The sequence below is a fragment of the Centruroides sculpturatus genome, unplaced genomic scaffold (genome assembly GCF_000671375.1).
Source record: "Centruroides sculpturatus isolate CEXI.00-Female unplaced genomic scaffold, Cexi_2.0 scaffold1131, whole genome shotgun sequence".
Lineage (NCBI taxonomy): Eukaryota > Metazoa > Arthropoda > Arachnida > Scorpiones > Buthidae > Centruroides > Centruroides sculpturatus.
This window is the reverse complement of record NW_019385379.1, coordinates 95,985-114,947: the sequence shown is the minus strand read 5'-3', so window position 1 is coordinate 114,947 and position 18,963 is coordinate 95,985. Positions and strand designations below refer to the sequence as shown.

Below are 18,963 nucleotides of genomic sequence, written 5' to 3'. Positions count from 1 at the left end.
CTGGCAGATTTACAATTTAATAAAAAGTAAAATACATCTGGATACGAGCCCAATTTTGCTTGCCATGTCCAATCACCAGGAACAACTATTACAACTATTTCCATTGCAGAGACAACATTTTTTTAAAGGCTATGCCTCTGCACAAATATGTAAAACAGTTTAAAATGTTCACAGGTGACAATCCCAACACGATTGGACATGGCAAGCAAAATTGGACTCGTATCCAGATGTATTTTACTTTTTATTAAATTTAAATATTTTGTTGTTANAGGGGTGGCCGAAATTTTTCTCCACTCCGGGCTGCTAACACTCACGGTATGCCACTGCGCATCTGAACTCGTCTATCAAAAAATTGGCGCATGGTATGCAAAAGGTTGGCCACCCCTGCTATAGACTGTGGTAATGTTTTAGTTTTCTGACATGTTGTATAACAACATTATATAACTTATTAAACAGAATAACAGAAGCATTAGAATAAAGATGTATTAAGCATAATAAATGTTATATGTTGTTTGTGGATTGAAAACACGCTTTAAAATTTAAAATACAGTAATTGAAATGAAAACTTTTATTCATTTAAAATTAATATTTCGTAATAACAGTAAAATTGCATATTGTTTCTTAATACTCATCTATATATATATAAATGGACGTGTGTGTCCCTACATTTCACTTTTCAGCCAAAACTACACATCGCACGTGAATGGTGTTTGTATGTGGTAGTAGCCCCAAGTCTCCATTTGTGCACTATGGTGGTTGCGTCTCGATAGCTATAAGGGTGCGGGAGATATGGGGCTGAAAGTGGTTTTCTATTTCGAATTTTATGTTCGAATTTAATTCGAACAATATTCGAATTTGAATTCGAACATAAGATTCGAATATTAGTTCGATTATAGAACGATTGTAAACGTTCCAGAAACGTTGAAAACAGTTCGTTTGACTGGACGTGAACAGGAGACGTTCAGAAATATAATCGGGATCAGGTCTCTAATTAGTCTGGAAACGGGGGACCTAATTCTTGCATTTTGTGAAAACGGGTAAGATTGGCTATAATGTAATTATCTTAATCTTCACTATCGTTACTTTTTGCCCACAAATAAAAACCCAGCGAAGCGGGTCCTTGCAGCTAGTTTTATTATAAAATAACTTAATAAAGTTGAAGTAGATATTTCTGTTTTTTGTCTACTGTTTAATAAATTTTTATAAATATATTTATTTAATTCTCGATAAAAATAATTTAGTTTATATGCATAAGTTCCTAAATGAAGAAAATTGTTATCACTTGCAAATATTTTTGAAGGTTTACTTTACATAAAATGTAAAGTTTGTGAGAATGGTTTATTTTCTCTTCATGTAATTTTAATTTATAAAAATGTTTAATCCGAGCTGCTGTTTGCAATTTGTGTAATGTAAAAGTGCATGCGGATATTGAAAATTAATTATATTCTTATTTTAACAAATATCTCCACATTTCTTCTCTAATTTTGCATTTCAAAACTAAATGAATTTATCTTCGTATTTTATTATAAGAACCATTGCCATAGCTTTTTTTATTTTGAAACATATTTAGTTAAAGCCTTTAATTATATATACCTTTGGCTATCAAATTTTTACTTATTTAAATTTACAATCGGAGGAAACAAATTTTCGTTGCTCGATTACGCCATCTGATGTCGATTAAAGGAATTATACATTATTTTCGTCCTTTGCACGTGTGGTGAGTGGATCTCGTTTATTGAAAATTTTAGATTATTAGTAATAAAAACTCGATTGGTTCTAATAAATTAAACCATGACGGTCTAGTTTAGCTTAGTATATTGTTTCACGTTCTTCGTTTTATAATATATTAATTTAACAGCAGTAAAGTTAACTGGTCAATCTTTTTCCAGACAAATGTCAATTTTCGTCTAAAAACTCGCTTAAACTAAAAATAATATAAGTAGATTTATGCTGGTTTACGAGCATTGGGTTCTGTTATAGATCGCTAGATTTAAAATAAATCAGAAATGACGGAATTTTCTCGAACTCTAGACAAAAGTGACAAGAACGTATCGGAATCGCCGCCATATTGAAAGACTAAGCACGCCCTCTACGATTTGCATCCTTTAATAGAGAGGTTGAGGCGCACGTTTTAAACGTGTAAACGTGTACGTGTGACGTTCGGCGCCGCTTTCCCGTAAGCCTAAAAGTTTGACGATGGTGTTTGGAATGTCGAGCGTGATTCCACCGACTATCCAAACACCATTGTCAAACTTTTAGGCTTACGGGAAAGCGGCGCCGAACGTCACACATACACGTTTACACGTTTAAAACGTGCGCCTCAACCTCTCTATTTATTTACTATTAAAAACGTGCATTTTCTCTTTGAAAATTAATTTATTTTTAACGGACGGCAGTTCCGAAACGAAAGATTATTATGAATAATTTAGTGTTTTAAATAATTAAATAAATTCAAAAACATTAGTTTAAATAATTTCATATCGAAAGTTCGTTTTCTGTCAAACACAACAATTCAATCGTCTTTCGACGTCACTTCTCCGGTTTCTTATTATTTACGTCAGTGCTTCTCAAAGGGAGCGATATCGTCTCCACTCCAGGGGGGCGTTTTTGGAGGCAAACGGACAAATATTCGTTTCGGTTATTTGTTGTTGTTTGTTAAGTTATGGCAATGCAACACTTGGGCGATCTGCCTAGGGGGCTGCCTTCCGGGAGGTCTTTTTAAGGAAAACGCCCTTATTTAGTCGTTATAGACGTGGAGAAAACTCAAAAAACTCCACATGGTCAGCCTGTCTGAGTGAGGTGCAAACCCATGACCAAACTCCCAGCGTTCAGGGTACGAAGACCTCTTGGCCACTGGTGGGCTCAATTTTGGTTATTTAGTTTTGCTTTATAGTGGTGGGCTAAAAAAGCACCGGCAAGGGTCCCTGTACACGGAACGGGTGTCGTTACTACTATTTCCTGGTTTTCTTTGCTTGTCCCGGGATTTTGGGAAAAAAAGTGAACTGTTTCCTGGGATATAATTAATTATTTTTAAGATATAAAATGAATCTCCAAATCGGATGATATAGTTATTTTTCATTTTTTTAAGTAATTTAATATGTTCTGCAACCTCCAAAATAATAATAATGCTGTGTAAAATATGTATTAAAAATTACCTTTGAATTACATAGAAATTTTCAGAAATAGAGAAAATTTATTAAAGTTTGTTGGAAAGTGCTTACAAAAAAACAGCCTTTGAAATGAGTTGAAAATTTAAAGAAAAATATTAGATCAAACTTCTAATTTAGAAGGTAATTTTCATTTTTGTAAATTAAACATAATACAAAAGATTATTGTAAATTTTTATAATAAGATTTTAAAAAGCAAAGATGGTCAATACTCCGATCACTTGATCTGGTTCTTATTTTAGTTATAAAAATTTCTGCTATCGGGAATGCCCTTTACAATTCAATTGATGAGGTGGAATCCTTTTTAATTAATGCAAGACAGATGTTATATGGTTGTAGTACTTCTTTTGCTGTCTAGTATTCTTGATTTGTCTACATTGGCTGCTTTAATAGCAGCATCAAGCTTATGGTCCGATAATTTGGCAGTTCGTTTGGGTTTAATAATCGGGTTTATGAAGGAAAACTTCATACTCATTTGTATCCTTCTGCACAATCTGGCATAATGCAGTTTTCAAGCTACTGAACATGGTTAAAAATTAATACAGCATCGGTGCAATTATTCAATATATTACAAGCACTGAAAAGTAAATAATTTTCAGAGTGCTGCCACAAATAGGCTACATATTGATTATTAACCATCTGTGATATGTCATGACAAGCAAACAAAAATATAAAAAATAAAAATAAAATTAACAGGCTTAAAATTAATAAATACAAGTGTATTCTGACAGTTAATGAGTTAATTATGCTTTCTATTAGCAAAATTTCCTCAACCTTAACACAAAATAAGAAAAAAATGAACTTTTAAGAAATTTGCTGGATTTTCTGGGTTAAAAAAACAGCCAGGATCCCGTTAGAGAAACTCTAGTTACTACTAATGTTATCAACCCAGGGGGGATCCAAAAAAGTTTGAGTGTCACCAGTTTAAGTTGTGCATATTTCCCTTCTCGTAGCTAATCGAACTAGCGGGTGCTAAAAAGAAAATAAGAATAATAAAATTGTAAACTACAAATTAATTAATTATTCTGGTTTTAAAAACAAACTAAATTTAATTTATAGTTCCAAAGTGGACTGGATGGCCGAGCAGTCAAGGTGGCAGCCTACCACTCTGGGGGATCTGGGATCAAATCCGGACGGGTCAAGGAATCCCCAGGAATTTTCAGGGGTGGCCTGTTCGGATATGTCGGGCCCCATTCCTCACCACCCAGTTGCCCCATTGTGGGCCTGGCAGAAACCCATAATGGGCCTCTATAAGAGGCCCTCTTAGTGCCCACAGGGCAGAAAGAGTATTAAAAAAAAAAGTTCCAAAGTGGTAGTTCTGCGAGTTTCCATGTTTTGTGAATGGAGTTTTCGGATGTTGTCCCTTTTTTACCGATATGAAATTTACAATAATTTATTTTATTGTAAATTATTGTAATTTTCATATTGTGTTTTCAAATGTCCGTACAACATTTAAATTCTGTTTGTTTGTGTTTTCGTAGAATTAAATGGTGTAGTGTTTGTCTGACATGGTTCCCGTTAACGTTTCTGGAACCGTTTCGATTTTTCGTGCGCTAGGAATCAAAACAGACTAAATTTGTGCTAACTTTAATAGTATTGTTTTTCATTCTCTAAATATTGACATTATTAAATTCTTTATATTTTATGTTTCAGATATAATCGTCATGCCAAGAATTTCAAAGTAAGTGTTCTTTTATAATTTTGACTTTTATTGGATTGATCTTCGAATGTTTTTCTAGTATAATACGGGACTGATCTCTATTATATAAAATTTAAATTTATAGTGGGAACTGATTTTCCCCTCTTTAGGGATTATTTCTGATATTAAGACCAGTTTGAAATAAAATAATCATTATTTTAATACCAATAATTTAGTCCGTGGATTAATAATTAATATCGTCACTTATTAATCTATGGACTAATTTATATGAAGAAACCAAACACACTATTATATTATAATTTGGTGTTTGGTTTCCTATCTAAAGGCAAATTTTTGTAATGCCATGTAAAATATAAGAATGCTTCAAAACAGTAATCCAGTTAAGAGAACAAAAACATTTATTAAAAAACAAACATTTTTGACATTTATAAAGACCATATTTGGGTTCTATTGGTAGAACAGAAAATAAAACAACAACATACATTTAAAAATTTTCATTGTGTAAGAATTTCACATGTGCGGGAGTATATTATAAATTAAAACAGAAGAAATAAAAAAAATTTTTGTTATTTGTTATTATTTGTTATTTATAGCATAAAAACAATAAATGTATTAAGACCGAAGTAATTATAAAAGTCAACATTGTTGCTAAAGACATTCGAATACTGCCCCCGAGCATGCAACATAGGAGCAGTGTCCCTGCTATCAATAGTCATTCCTTTACAGATGACACCATATGTCTCAATAATCTCAACATATTTTAGACACAATGGTAATGCGTTTTGATGTAGAAGATGAACTCTATCAAAATAAACTTCCATGTCTTTGTTCAATGCATAGGCTGCCAAGGCCATGACTCCCGTTCTTTCAGTAATCGAGTCCCAGTGTTCATTGAGCCTCATCTCGAGGAGTCTAAAGGTTCATATTGTCAATTGAGTTGGGTCAAGGTTCACCTATGTATTCATATTGTCAATTGAGCCTATGGTCGTACAATGGAACCATGTATACTCCCGGCAAAGCCTTTTCATCGGGAGAGTCCTTGTCATTCCTAAGTAATGAAAAGAATGCCAGAGATCTCTTGTATGCAATTCAGATGTCAGATTGCCAGCCGATCTCCTTGAAGATAGCACTTAATTGCTGATTATGCATAATGGTTCAAATGAGCTTGGTGTCCTCATCACTTGTTGCTGTAGGCCCATCAAAATACTTTATGAATGTGATGATAAGTTTGTGTCCATATCCAAACATTTTGGCAATACGGAANTGTTGAAATTTTTCTCCGTTGCGTGTCGCTTCGCGTTGAATTTTCGTCGATGTTAAGCCTAACAAAGACTATTGTATTGTTAAAAATTATTTTTTTATTTTGTACAAACAAAATAAATATATTGAAAAATATAAAAACAATAAAAAAACATACTTCAGATGTTAATTTAGTATCAAAAACGTAAAATATTTGAGTAGCCCAAGACATAGCCAAAGAATATAGCGCCACAGCACTGGCGAAATTGCCGACTGGAATTCTTTCGGATGATTGACTTTCGGAAAATCGACGCTCTACTGTATATATATATATATGCTCCAAAAAATTTTTTGCTCAGAATCTGCTCAGAAAAATTTTTTTTTGTTCAGAGAAGCATATGTTCTGTTCATCTACAAAAAAATTAGAAGGAACATTGATCTCAAGGGGTCTAAAGGTAGCACCCACATGTGTTCATATTGTCAATCGAGCCTATGGTCATACAAAGGAACCATGTATACTCACTGCAGAGCCTTTTCATCGAAGAGTCCTTGTCGTTCCTAAGTAATGAAAAGAATGCCAGAGATCTCTTGTATGCAATTCAGATGTCAGATTGCCATCCGATCTCCTTGAAGCTACCACTTAATTGCTGATTATGTGTAATGGCTCGAATGAGCTTGGTGTCCTCATCGCTTGTTGCTGTAGGCCCATCAAACTATTTTATGAATGTGATGATAAGTTTGTGTCCATATCCGAGCTCTTTTTGTCTAAGGGTATTGTTAGAATGGTGGGCGAAATGTTCTGTGGAACTAAGGCCCCAAAGGCGGCTGGTTTGTACTTTGGAGGATCGTGCGAGCACGGTGGAATGAAGAACGGTTTGTAAGGGGCTGTCCTCAGGGATCCAGATCTGGTCCTGGTCTTTGGAACATAGCTTATAATGCTATCCTACACGTAAACAACACCCTGCCTCCTGGCTGCCACAAACAGGACTATGTGGACAAAAAAATTATCCTAGCTTCACACAGGAACAGTGAATGCTTACAGGACTTGTACAACAACATTCTCAATAACATTCACCAGTAGAGCATTAATCATAGGCAACTTATTAACACAGACAAATGCAAAAGCATGATAGTTGATAGGAATGCACCACTTGTCAAGAAGCTTACCCTTCAAATAGGTGCTCACAGTATTAAGCAAACAACGAAAATTAAATATTTAAGTGTTATTCTTGATGAGAGACTTAACTTCACACCCCATGTCAAATACATCACGGACAAAGCTAAAAAGACCGCCAATGCCCTCTTTAGTATTACTAGGAACACATGGGGCCTTGCCCTAATGCTACTAAGCTTATTTACAGGGATGCAATTCAGCCAGCACTCCTCTATGCCGTACAGGCCTGGGGCCATGTGGCCGACAAAGTCCATAACTGTAAAAAACTGTTCTGTTCAAAGGATTGCAGCTCTTCACATTTGTAAGGCTTATAGGACCACACCCACTACATCAGTGTTTCCCAACCTTTTTTGTGCTATGCCCCACCTAAGTCTTTCTGAAATTCTTATGCCCCCCTAACATACATAGTGGCTATACAGTTAACTCAGTGGTTCTCAAAGCGGGTGCCGCAAAATTTTTAAATAATTAAATTAAAATTACTTCAAATAATTGAATTAAAGTATTAAATTAATAAATAATTAAAACAATTATAAAAAATGAATATTGGTTTTTTTTTCTACTAATCTTGTTACGTCGCCACTTGTCTCAGTGACTCAGTAATTGGCGACACGTAAATACTAGAAACAAAACGAACTAGTTACTAGTTGTCTGTTCTTCTGTTCCTGCAACGAGTAGAAGTGCAATATAAATGCGTTGAATGCAGTAAGTAGTTGTTTTTATTATTGTTATATGTTCAGACAATAACGAAAAAGCATCATATACAAATATTTTTTCTTCTTTACAGCAAGAAAAAATAAATTATTAACTTGTAATTAAATTTTATAATAAAATATTGAAGTTAATTATGTCATTCAATATCATGAATAATTTTTTCATTAAAAAAAGAAAACGTGAAGATTCTAATGATCAAGAAGTGGTTACTGGTAGCAAAGCTAAGGAGTCAATTAGCACTAGTAAATCATCAAAAATTGAGAGCTCTATTAGTGAAGATTTGACTATTTTTAACGTTAAGCAACAAACAAGCACTATTGAAACAAAAGAAACAGAAACAACAAGTTCTCATAAAAATGTTGCATTAAAAAAGAATGTAAAAACTTGTTTATATCAAGGCAGTTACCTAAAAATGGGATTTACCTGGTGTGGTGATAAATTAATTTCCAGACCAAAATGTATTGTGTGTGGTTTTGTTTTATCAAATGAAGCTATGGTTTCCAGTAAACTATTGCCACACTTCTCCACAAAACATGATCACTTGTCTAAGAAACCTCTTGAATATTTCAAAGATCTGATAAAATTACAAGAAAAACAAAGTAAAAGTTTTGTAAAAAAATATACAATTGCTGACCGTGTTCAAGAAGCCCAGTTATTTTTATTTAGTTATTTAGTTGCAGAAATAATCACGAGAGAAATGAAGCCTCATACTATTGGCAAAACTTTGATTCGCCCAGCCTGTACAGCAATTGTGAGAACAATTCTTGGTACTGAAGCAGAAGGAGAAATAAAAAAGATTCCTTTGTCAAATGACAATATGACTAGATGTATTAGTGAACTATCAATTGATATTGAAAAATCAGTTATAAATAAAATAATTGAATCGAAATTATTTAGTTTGCAGTTGGATGAGTCAACTGATATCAGTGGTAAAGCACAATTACTTGTCTTCACTCGATTTATTGAAAATGATGAAATTTTGGAAGAATTTTATGCTGCAAGGAATTTGAAAAAACTACGACGGGAAAAGATGTTTTTGATATCATGAACACATATTTTAATACAAATGGTCTATCTTGGAAATCTTGCGTGGGTGTATGCACAGATGGGTCCCTTCAATGATTGGAACTATAAAAGGATTTGTTTCATATGCTAAAAAGGGAAACGAAAACATTGTAACAACTCACTGCTTCATTCATCATGAATCATTGGTAGCAAAGACAATAGGCCCTGAACTCAAAAGAGTGTTAGAAGAAATCATTAAAATGGTTAATTATATCAAAGCTAGACCATTAAAATCACATATATTTGCAAAACTATGAGATGCAATCTCATCATAATAACCTGCTTCTTCATATCGAAATGAGATGGCTTTCGAAAGGCCACATATTAAATCGTGTTTTTGAACTTGAAGAAATATTAATATTTTTTCAACATGAAAACAAACCAGAATTTTGTGTATTATTACAAAATGATTCTTGGTGTTCCAAACTAGCTTATTTAACAGACATATTTGATCACCTGAGCAAGTTAAACTCAAGCATGCAAGGTAGAAATGAAAATATTTTAACATCTGTAGATAAAATTAAAGCTTTTAAAGATAAAATAAAAATGTGGAAGATAAAAGTAAACACAAATAATGTAGAAATGTTTATTCAAGTTGCCAAAAGAAAATATAACAATACAGATTTGGAAAAACTTATTTAGTCATTTAACGTCGTTAGAAGAAAAAATTAACCATTATTTCCCTGACATATCAGTTGATTTGCACAACTGAATTCGAAATCGTTTTGTAGAGACATCATTAGAAATAAGTAAGTTCAGTCTTGCAGAAGCCGAAGAATTAATTGATATACATAACGATCATACTTTAAGATTGAAGCATTCAGAAATGAGTCTGAATTCATTTTGGATAACAATTATGAAGGAATATCCCAATATAGGATTCAAAGCACTTAATATTTTATTGCAGTTTTCCACATTGTATCTCTGTGAAGTGGGATTCTCTACACTCCTAAATATTAAAACAAAGAAGAGAGAAAGACTAAAGGCCTTTGAAAATGAGATGAGGATATCTTTCAAACACACAACCTAATATCAAGGAAATATGCAAACACCATCAGGCACATGCTTACCAGATACCTTTGTAATAATAACTTTTGTTTTGAATGTTTTTGTGTTGTTTGGAAATAAACTTACTTTAAAAAACTTATTTTTTTCAAAAACTTCTCATCCTTCATATCTTTACTAACCGTAAAAAAGCAAAAAAAAAAATAATAGGGGTGCCGTGAATTTTGTTTAATAATTTCAGTGTGCCACCAGACAAAAAAGTTTGAGAAACACTGGGTTAATTTAAACTCTGGGTGAGTCCATTTTCAAATTGTCCCCCCCTGTGGGGCATGGGCCCCACATTGGGAAATACTGTCATAGAGACTTTTCATTTTGTACTGATAATGTTGAGTCCAATAGAGGGGCTACCTCAAGGAGAATCATTGAGTTCTATCCTTTTTATTTTGTTTTTGAATGATCTTCCTGATCTTCTGAAAGGTCAAAATTCTATGATAGCATTATCTTCTCATGTTAAAATTAATTGTCTTCTTTATGCTGATGATATCCTTCTCTTAGCTAATTCAGCTTCTGTGCTTAGGGAAAGACTCGATCTTACTTGGAGATATTGTGAAGATAATTGATGACAATTAATTTGGAAAAGACAAAGCTTATGACTTTTCATAGAGGTGGTAAACTTAAAAAAAACAGACAATTTCAGTTTATAAAACCATAAACTGGAAATTGTGTCAAATTTTAAATATCCAGGTATTATTTCTTCACAGGGCACATTTTCCTATCATTTAAATAAAAGTTTACTTGATGGAAGAGCTAAAATCTCCAATCTCATCAAGTTATTTATTAAAATTAAAGCATCTTCATTAAATAATTATTTTAGATCATTTGATTCCTTGACTGAACTGAGTACTTTTTATGCTTTTCTGGTTTAGGGTGGTTTCTTAGTTGACAGATTTGAGGTAATACAGTTGTTCTACTTTAACCAGGTGTTCCATATTAATAGATGTTTCAAGACCTGCACTGAGAATGGAATTGGGAAGACCTCCCCTTGCTATTAATTTATTGAGAAATTTGTTTTGGTTTTAAAGGAAACTTATTGACCTACTGGAAGATGATTATCGAAAATTGATATATACAAGACTTTCACAGTTAAATGGTAATTCTTTTTTGAAGTCATGGTCTGTTTATAGTTAAAAAATTATAAAATAATATTGGATTGTCCTCTAGTTATATACATTCTTTAAGTGAAATTTTATTCCTCCTGGATTGTGATCAATGACTATTGGTCAAAAGATGTTCATTATATGACTGAATGGGGTTGGAACGCTGGATCTTTTCTTAATGGAATGTGGATGTCAGCACTATATTTATTATCTAATTTGAGTTACAAAATAAAGTCATTTGCTGAACAATTCGGATTAAGTTTATCGAAAACTTATTTAAACAGTAAAATAATTAATGTCTTGTGTTACGCTGAGTGTTCTTTTTGTGGAATGAAAGTGATGAACTATGAGAAAACACCTTCTTGATTCTTTAATATTCTTTTGGATATCTGAGCTGCTACACTGACATTTGATTTTTGTTATCAAATTTTATTTGGTGACAGTTTTGCTATGTTGACATTGATATATGAACAAGGAATTTATATAAATTTAAAGTAACAATGATATTTATCCCTTTGTAATAACACCTGTTATATCAAATAATAAAGATTGTTTGATTGAATATTCACACATTTATAATCAAAGGCCATTTGGTATTTATTTTGCAATCAAGTGAGTTATAGGAATGATTGTATTTAACTGCATGGTACATTTGAGCTATTTCTGGAGCAGCTATAATATCTTCTTTAGTATTTGCTTTTGCAATATACTTATCAATTAAAGAACTGGAAGATAGCACACTGCTTTTAATTTTATTCTGAATTTTTATGCTGTCTTATTGCTAAGACACCCATATATTCAATTTTGAAAATGCTTTCACAAATAGTGCACTTTGCTTCTTGTGGATTAGTAGTTGCCCCTAACCATTTGTAATATTTTTCCCAACTTTAGTTATTTGAACATAATTGTTTGGTCTTCTTTCTCATTGGTTCCATAATTGATTTATGGGTAGAGCAGCACTTAATAAAATGACATGTGATGAACACAAAAAGTATGTATATAACAATTTAAAAGAGTGAATATTATATGTAGCAAGGCACATTTAAGTGCTTTAGAATGAATAAAACCAAGTGCAAACAAAACACATCTACAATGAGACTGGGAGGGAAGACAGTGGACATTAAGCAGTATTGCCAACTTTTTCAAGTTACAATGCCAAATGTTATAGCTAGGCCTCATATGGTATACACATACCTGTGTTTCAAAATCATTTGTTCGTTCAAACTCAATGGCAGAAATTGTAATTAGAGCAGAATTTTATAAAGCCTTGCTTGTTTTCTAAATTAATGGAAGGTTTATTGTATATGTTACTGTAAATGACCAATATCTGGCAATGTCAACATTCTCTGGTGAATGTCAGCATTCACACAGTCGTTTCGTGTATGTACGAAATATTTGCTAAATATCATTATTTCTCAATTACACCGGCAAATGTCGACATTCAGCATGCACTAATGGTGAATGTTGAATAAAAATATTTTTATTATGTTAAGACAAAAATGCAACTTTTTAATGTGTCAAAATAGGAGAAAGCTTAAGTAACAGCATGTGTAAATAAACTATTGAACCTAAAACGAACAGTACATTCTTAATCAGAAAAGAAAATAATACAATAATAAACTTACACATAAATTTTGTGATTAATGTTATACAATCTTATTTATTGCAACAACTTAAACTGTTATGGCACTTTGAATTGCACAAGAGTCCCTTGCTTTTACAAATGCATTTATTCATGAAACACTTCTTTTTGCAATGACAGCATTTATAACCTTGCCCTCCTCTTTTCGAATTAGCTGCAGTTGCTTCTCTCAGCGATATTTCTTGAAAAGAAATCTCATCTATGGAAAGTAACTTTTTTTACAAATTACGAACTGATTACATTATTATGTAATTATGAACTGATCTGTTAATGGTGTCTTTTATTCGGATATCACCGACGCCTTACCGACGACCTCTCTCATACTCTGCCACTCAACCTGACAAACCGATCCCCACCTCACAGGATCAAAAGAACAAAAATGCCATCCGATGACAAAGTGGGCAGTTTCCACCAAACCATTGCCGGAAAAAGAGGTACGACCGCGCCCTACCTCTGGCTACCCACAAAGTATTTGACAGGACAGGAGAGCTGAATAAAGTACAGTTGGCAACCCTATTAACAATCCGAGAGTACTGATGGGAGTCCCATATTGGGGACTTTATGTGAACTGGTAGTTAGACAACTGGAGGAAATGTGCTACCATCCTTTGACATCATCGTCGTCATCATCTTATTGTATTGGAGGTATGTCAACAGCATCTTGATCATTTGGTCTTGTGAATCACCCCTACACGATTTCCTGATGGCCATTTAAATAACAATCTTTATTGTCTAACACTATCTCTGGAGCAAAGTAGTAATAGGCAGGTACTGTACATTTTTTTGAATCTCTCTATTACTTCAAGTAACAGAGTTCTCACTATGGACATTTTGTAAACCGTTCTTCATTCCACCATGCTCACACGATCCTCCAAAGTACAAACCAGTCACCTTTGGGGCCTTAGTTCCACAGAACATTTCGCCCACCATTCTAACAATACCCTTAGACAAAAAGAGCTCCGAAGCATTTTCCGTATTGCCAAAATGTTTGGATATGGACACAAACTTATCATCACATTCATAAAGTATTTTGATGGGCCTACAGCAACAAGTGATGAGGACACCAAGCTCATTTGAACCATTATGCATAATCAGCAATTAAGTGCTATCTTCAAGGAGATCGGCTGGCAATCTGACATCTGAATTGCATACAAGAGATCTCTGGCATTCTTTTCATTACTTAGGAATGACAAGGACTCTCCCGATGAAAAGGCTTTGCCGGGAGTATACATGGTTCCATTGTACGACCATAGGCTCAATTGACAATATGAATACATAGGTGAACCTTGACCCAACTCAATTGACAATATGAACCTTTAGACTCCTCGAGATGAGGCTCAATGAACACTGGGACTCGATTACTGAAAGAACGGGAGTCATGGCCTTGGCAGCCTATGCATTGAACAAAGACGTGGAAGTTTATTTTGATAGAGTTCATCTTCTACATCAAAACGCATTACCATTGTGTCTAAAATATGTTGAGATTATTGAGACATATGGTGTCATCTGTAAAGGAATGACTATTGATAGCAGGGACACTGCTCTTATGTTGCATGCTCGGGGGCAGTATTCGAATGTCTTTAGCAACAATGTTGACTTTTATAATTACTTCGGTCTTAATACATTTATTGTTTTTATGCTATAAATAACAAATAATAACAAATAACAAAAATTTTTTTTATTTCTTCTGTTTTAATTTATAATATATTACCATGCTCCCCTGCACATGTGAACTTCTTACACAATGAACATCTTTAAATGTATGTTGTTGTTTGATTTTCTGTTCTACCAGTAGAACCCAAGTATGGTCTTTATAAAGGTGAAAACATTTGTTTCTTAATAATCCAGTTAAAAGAACAAAAACATTTATGGTTTTGAAGTGTTCTTATATTGGTTTGGGATAGTGTTTATGCAATGTAAAAATTAGCTCTTTCTCTTTTTTGTACGATGTAAATTGTGCCAAATCTAATGTGAGAGCCCACTCACTATAATCAGGATGGTTTAAGTTTAAGATAGGAGACTGAGAGATTGCAATCTTTCAGTTTCCTATGTCAGGAGCCTGACACCAGTTGGAATAGTTAATTTTGTATTGCATTCTAACTCATGATACAAAGAATATCTTATTTTAAATGTAGTCTGAGTGGTAAGGATGGTGTTTCTTGTTTGGCAATGAAAGTAGGCTTATACAACTATATATTTATTTACACAAAAATTATAAAGAATAGGTTACAATTCTATATAGAGAAAAAGATGGTATTATGGAAACCCTCCATTTCAAACTGATAATAAAGGCAAACTGTAGCAGATTGTGGCTGAACTGCACTAGGCAGACATTCAAAGCAAGGGAAAAACCTGTTTCACTTCAGTTCAACAGCTGTTCGTAATGAATCAGCATACAGTAGACCCCCCTATAGCATGGGTTCATATAACACGGATTCGATTAACATAGCGAAAAAATTGCGAACATGTTCGTATAACACGGTAAAACGTCATCGCCTACTTGTGTCGTGACACGAGTTGCGACCAATCCTGTTGGACAAAAACAAGCTTAAGCAATGGCGTCTTCGAACGGTGCACACTCAGTAAGTAATTCTACAATTTTTTGTTTATAGCATAGTTTATATGGATTATTTCTAAAAAATTATATGTGATTTGGAAATGTTGAGTCAAATTAATCTAGAATTGATTAATTTTATGGAAGAAAACCTTTCAAACTGGCCTAGCCGCTAAACTGCACACGTGCTGGGCTGTGATTGGCTCATGTATTTAAGTGACTCATACATTTGTTTTTCGAAATTCAAAAGTTTTGAATGGTAAGTGAATTTAATTATTTTTAAAATATAAATTGTGTAGTTATAGGTTCACTGGTGCATGTATTCTGTTCCAGAGACTTAGGGGTACATATTAATCTGTGTGATGATCACGTTTTTTACAGTTTTGTCTTGACAGACATAAGTTAATTCAAGATGGTGATGCATGACATACAGACCCATTGGTGCTTTTAATATCGAACCCAACTCCTCCGAACTCTCTTTTTGTAAGCAGACATTTGTCTGGAGCAATTTGTGAAAAAGACACTAGGTAGAAAGCCAATTCTTCCTGAGAATATCGAAAAAAAGCTGCTGGAACATATATTGTTGATGGAGGTCATATTTTTCTATTATAAAGCATTTTTTCAATAAAATACATTGGAGTAAATGATTTTATAATTATTTAACATTCTTTGTACTTTCTTATTTGTTTTTGGATACATTAAAGCANGAGACACTAGGTCAATTCTTTCTGAGAATATCGAAAAAGAGCTGCTGGTATATATATTGTTGATGGTGGTCATATTTTTTTATTATGAAAGTATTTTTTTCGATAAAATACATTGGAGTAAATGATTTTATAATTATTTAACATTCTTTGTACTTTCTTATTTGTTTTTGGATACATTAAAGCATTTTTTGAAAACATACAGTAGGGTTCCATATTACCACCCGGTTTTCCCTATGCCTACTTTCTGACTTTTTGTACAGAAGCCTTCAAAAACCATACTTATAGTTACACTAGTGAAAAAATCCAATTAGGAACATTTAGTTTAATAGTTACCAGTACTTTTCACACAAAAAATGTGGGTGTAGTTATGATACCTTGTTTACAATTCACTATAATGTAATTGGGGTTCCATAATACAGTAGAGTCTCGAAAACTTGGCTCAAATAACCCAGCAGTCCGGATAACTCGGCCACACCCTGGAAGGGCAAAAAATCCTTAGTTAATTAATTTTCATTATAAAGAGCTTTATGCCTCAAAGTATTTTTCTGAGGTCTGTCTTATCAGGTAAATTACTGTACACAGTATATTCATTAATTTTTATTTTCATGTAGTAAAGGTTCTATGCCTTCATAAAGGACGTACTTTTCCTTTGTTTAAGGGTATTTGGGCAATTTATTCTCTGTTGTATTCTCAAGTAAACAATACATAAAAGTACAGTGCAGTATTTTCTGAGGAAACACTCATACTTATTTTTTTTAACCCGATTCCCGATAACCTGGCATTTTCACAAACTCGGCCACCCTTCGGTCCACATTAGGCCGAGTTTTCGAGACTCTACTGTACCACCTTCTCCTCTATCAATTAAATGATGAAAATAACAAATGAATATCCAATTGACTATAAAAATAACGAAACAAATATATGCATATACTGTACTTAAATGATTCCTAGTTCAAATTACTAATAAGTTACAAGAGAGCTTACAGTAATTATTAGAGAGGTTGAGGCGCACGTTTTAAACGTGTAAACGTGTACGTGTGACGTTCGGCGCCGCTTTCCCGTAAGCCTAAAAGTTTGACAATGGTGTTTGGATAGTCGGTGGAATCACGCTCGACATTCCAAACGTCACTGTCAAACTTTTAGGCTTACGGGAAAGCGGCGCCGAACGTCACACATACACGTTTAAAACGTGCGCCTCAACCTCTCTATTATTGTTACCTGGGGAGGTAATTCGAGAACCTTTTCTTGGAAAGGGACAACTTCTCATATCATTCTTTTATGATGGGATTGATATACCAAAAATAAGGCAGGAACTATAGTCTATACGACTGAAAGCAGGGGTAAAAGTTGACCTCCATCTTTTATAACAAATCAGTGGACCAATGGGGTTTGTCCATGATTTGTTTCTGTCCCTCTAAAACTTTCATTTTAGGAGGAACTCCCAAACTTCCTCTGATTCATAGGAAGTTAGATGATGTATTCTGATAAACTTTAATATTTTATTTCAAATGAAAAAGAAGGAAATTTCTAAACATTTTAATATTTAAAATGTTTAGAAAATTAATTATGTCCCTTAATATAATCCCAGTTTTCGTCTTTCTGGTTATGCAGGAAAGAATTTGATGAAATCTATCATGATAATTATGAAAGACATTGCATTGTATCAATGTTTCCATTTATTTAGAATTCAGTACGTCTGTATTTTTTTAATACTGTAATAAATTTTCATAAATTAAATAATATAGCTTACAATCTTTTTTATATATATTTTTAGATATCCATTTGCTCTTGTTTTATTGCAAAGCACTGCCAGTAAGCATTCGTTAACTATGAGACGACGAGTGCGAACTCCCAGACTAGAGTTTGTTCGATATGATCCGCACGGTAAGTGAACATGTTAAATTTATATTTAATTAGTGTGTCGTCATATTATTTTAAAATTAATTTTTTAATACATTTTACAATACTAATAAAAAATTTATGTTTTTATCTATTGAATTGATCTGAAAATCTGTACTCATAATTTGTTGTAATCTCAAAATTCAATTTTGACTGACTTTCAACATCATGTATTGTGACCGATATATACATGTATGCAATAACTTCATTCATTATTATGATACTTAAGGTTATCTTAAGTCAAATTCTATAATTTACCTTAAAAGTGTGTCAGTCTACCAGTGTGGCCACAGTGGATTAAATTACTGAACACTGGTAGTTGGTTTGCTACATGGAGTTTTCCAGATTTTCTTCATGTTAGTAACACCTAAATAGGGACCAGTTTCTCATAAAAGTCCTCCCCCTTGACAGATTGTCCATATATTACGTTGCCATAATCAAATGAAATCAAAAACCTTAAAAGCTTGACTTTATAGACTTAAATGATTAACGGCAAGTTAACATGTTAAAACTACTCGACTGTGAATCATTGGATTGCATCTTAATGACATGGTTTCAGTTAAATTTTACAAAAATCTGGAAAAAGTAATTAATCTTACTGCAAATATATCTTTAATCAGTGATACACTATATATAATATACAGGTAACCCCCGTATAACACGGCACTTCTATAGCACGGATTCGCTCTAACACGGTTCGAGAATTGGTACCATCCCCGTATAACACGGTACTTTTATAGCACGGATTCACTCTGACACGGTTCGAGAATTGGGTAAAACCCACGTACAACATGAAATGTAATAAATTTTTACATACTTAAATAATAATAGTTCACGAAAATTATTATTTTCGTGAACTATTAGTACTTAAGTATGTAAATTTTCTCTTCTCGCCTTCTGTCGATACACGTGATCCTTCTCGAAACTTGTTTTAATGTTGCCAGATCGCGACGCTTCTGCTTCTGATGTTGCCGAATGTTTTTC

At 33.3% G+C, this 18,963-nt stretch overlaps 1 long non-coding RNA gene across 1 annotated transcript; it reads left to right on the top strand.

The window, feature by feature from the left end:
* Positions 1-1,598: 1,598 nt before the first annotated feature.
* Positions 1,599-18,429, top strand: LOC111638337. Its single transcript, XR_002758846.1, has 3 exons — positions 1,599-1,717; positions 4,821-4,848; positions 17,855-18,429. It is a non-coding gene; the product is annotated as an uncharacterized LOC111638337 (long non-coding RNA).
* The last annotated feature ends 534 nt before the right edge of the window (positions 18,430-18,963 follow it).